Genomic DNA, 3,416 nt, shown 5'->3' on the forward strand with positions numbered 1-3,416 from the left:
TATTAAAACCAAACCTCAAACTAAACCTCTACTTAGTCTTCCTGGACCAATCCATCCGTGTTTCCATCATGAAAACTCCCCCTAAATGTATACAAATATATTTTTGAGGGGTTAGGAATGGTTACCTAGACTAAAGATGGTTCAAAATGCTGAAATCAGGCTTTCCCAGCCAAAATCAGCATTCTCAATTGATTGGAGTTGGGTTCCAATCGATTGAACCCTGCTGAATCGATCCACTGATCGATTTAGACTGCGTGGATCGATCGGTGGATCGATCCAGCGAGCTTCTGCTCATGAGAGATGTCTTCTCAATCGATCACCCGATCGATTGAGGCACTTCAATCGATCGGGTGATCGATTGAAGCTCTGAAATTGCTGAAATTCACTTTCAGTCAATTTTAGAAACTCCCCAAAAATTCTACAAGATTTGAAAATTTATGAAAATTCATGTAGACATTATTTATGGCATATACTATCAAGGAAAAATAGTTTTCTAAGAAAACACTTCATATTTTCCAAGATTGACACAAACTAGAAAACTTATAAAAACTTTAGTGTTTTCTTCTAGTTTGTGTCTAACTTTTCAATGATGAGTACTATCAAAAGATAGTCTTCATCAAGGTTTTCTAAAAACATTTTAAAATGATTTTCAAAACCAATATCCAACCATGTTCTTTGGGCTCAATGCACATGACTTGTACATTAGCTTTCCCAATGATTGGAAAACACATAACTATGTGTTTTGATGAACCTAAAACTCAAAAGAATGCACTAAATCAACATCTTGAGTTTTGTTCATCATCCTAACATCTCACTTGTATTTAATGTGTACGAAACCACATACAAGTCACCTTATAGTTCTTAGTGAGATGTAAACTTTGGTTTTGCCCTATTCTAGGGATCATGCATATTTATCTAGGCATTTTGAGGTGATGAACATCCACCGAGGATGTTACATGTTAATGAATTCCATTTGTCCTTAGTTTGCATAAAATAAATTAATGCATGATAATGTTATGACATACATCAAAAAGAAATAATTTTTAAAAGAAAATATCCTATAACTACATGATATATGTATGTCATGACATGGTATTTTTGTGGTTTTCATAATAAAATATGAATGCAAAAATAAACATAATGTCATGACATATGATGGACAAACAAAGCATGACAAGTTTTAGCATTAATGAAATATACCTAGATTACCTATCTAAGTATTCTAAAACCTTAGCTAAATCCTAGATTGCCCAATTTCATCAAGAAAATGCCAAAACCCAATTTTGACATTTTCTTTGCCTTTTCCTACATTGTGCCAATTTAAATTAAGCATATTCCTCAAAATTTGACACAAATTACTCTCTCAAAGAGTAACCACTTTTAAGTTAAGGCATAAATTGCCTTTAATTTCCTAAGAACATACCAAAATCCCAACTTGGTAGTTCTCTTGATTTTCCCTATTTGTGTCACTTAGAATATCATCCAATTTCTCAAAATGTGACACATTTTACTCTTCCCAAGAGTAAACATATACCCCTTATCATTTTTAAAGGTTAATAATAATCTTGAAAATGCTCTCCAAGTGTCAACTTCATCAAAGTTGGGTTAACTACCCTTATAATCGGAGTTGACACTCTCTAACCCTTTTATGGGGTAGAGAAAATGCTCCTATGAACCCAAAATCTATTGGTGCTCCTTGGATGCTCTAGGTATTCACTAGGGATAACTTCCCTAGATACCTTCCTAGTGACCTTGTTAGGCTTCTTAGAAGCCTTGATCACCTTTTCTAGGTCAACCCTAGGAATAACCTCCCTTGTGACCTTCTTTGTGACTTTCTTAGAAGTCTTAGTCACATTTGTTACAAAAATACTCTTAGGGATAACCTCCCTAGTATTTTTGACTTGACTCTTAGACCTAGACTCGGCTCCATAGCTATATGGAACCCTATGGTAAGAAATTACATCCTTCTTAGCCTTGAGTTTGTATCTCAAACCTCTATGGCCATTGGATGACCTTTGTGCTCCTAAACCTAGGTTTTGCTCATTTTGCCCTTTTAGGATATTTTCCATCCTTTTTAGGGTATTTTCTAACTTATCAAGTCTTGACCTCAAGATTTGATTTTCCATCCTTAAGTCCTTAGCTTTAGGGTTTTCAATGAATTCATGAGCATTTTTATTTCTAGACCTATAACTAAAATTCTTAGTTTCCTTGTCTAGATTTTTATTTACCTTTCTAAACCTAGGTGTGGTAGTTTTAGCATATAGAGCCACATGTTTTTCTTTAAAGCTCTCACGCTTTCTATTTTTATGGTAAATAGCATTAAAATGATAAAAATTAGAACTAGCATGCTTTTTACCGTTATTCAAGGGAGTAGGCTCAATAAACGATACCTGTCTTTTTACCTTAGAGGCTCCCCCTTGAGTTGTACTTCCTCCATGAGCCTTGACCGCTTTTTTCCCCTTGGGACATTGGCTCCTATAATGTCCCTTTTGATTGCAAGAGAAGCACACAATGTGCTCCTTGCTCTTCTTTGTTGTGGGGACGGTCTCCTTGGGCTTCTCCTTGCCCTTTAGTACAACTTGGCCCTTCTTCTTGGCCAACTTGGGGCACTTGCTCTTATAATGCCCATGTTCCCTATACTCAAAACATACAATGTGATTGTTATTTTTAATTGAATTAGTTATACCTTCATGTGTAGGGGATGGCACATGATCCTCCATTTGATGTTTCTTGATTTTTGGAGGATACATCGTCTTCTTCTCGATTTGACCCGGATGTAGAAGCTTCTCCTTCTTCTTGACCCGGCATCACCAAAGGTTGCTCCCCCTCAATCCTAGAGGTGGAGGCTTCTTCATCTTCATCTTGTATGTGAAACAAAGAGTATGCTCCCTCTTTACCCTTTTCATTGAATTCCTTTGAAGATGAAGCTTCTTGGACTTCTTCTTCGGAAGTTGAGCATCTCTCAACCTCGGAGTCCTCTTCCTCTTTATCTTGATCCAATGAGTCACCCTCTTTGAATTCTTCTTGGTTTGGTACAGTGGAGGGGATTTCATGAATCTTTGCCAATTTGCTCCATAGCTCTTGGGCATCTTCAAAATCTCCAATTTGCTCCAAGATGTTGCTTGGCAATAAATTGACCAAAAGTTTGGTCACTTTGTCATTGGCCTCACATCTTTGGATTTATTCTTGGCTCCACTTGCTCCTCTTGAGAACTTTGCCTTTTGAATTTGTTGAAGTTTCAAATCCTTCCATTAGAGCAAACCATTGCTCTATCTCCATCATCAAGAAATTCTCGATCCTTGATTTCCAAAGATCGAAGCTTGTTGAAATAAATGATGGAGGCACCCTTGTATCGAATCCAAGTCCGTCATGGAATTCCATTTAAGTTGAGCTTGATAAAATCTGACTTGAAGAAT

The sequence above is a fragment of the Zingiber officinale genome, chromosome 2B, assembly GCF_018446385.1.
Source record: "Zingiber officinale cultivar Zhangliang chromosome 2B, Zo_v1.1, whole genome shotgun sequence".
Classification (NCBI taxonomy): Eukaryota; Viridiplantae; Streptophyta; class Magnoliopsida; order Zingiberales; family Zingiberaceae; genus Zingiber; species Zingiber officinale.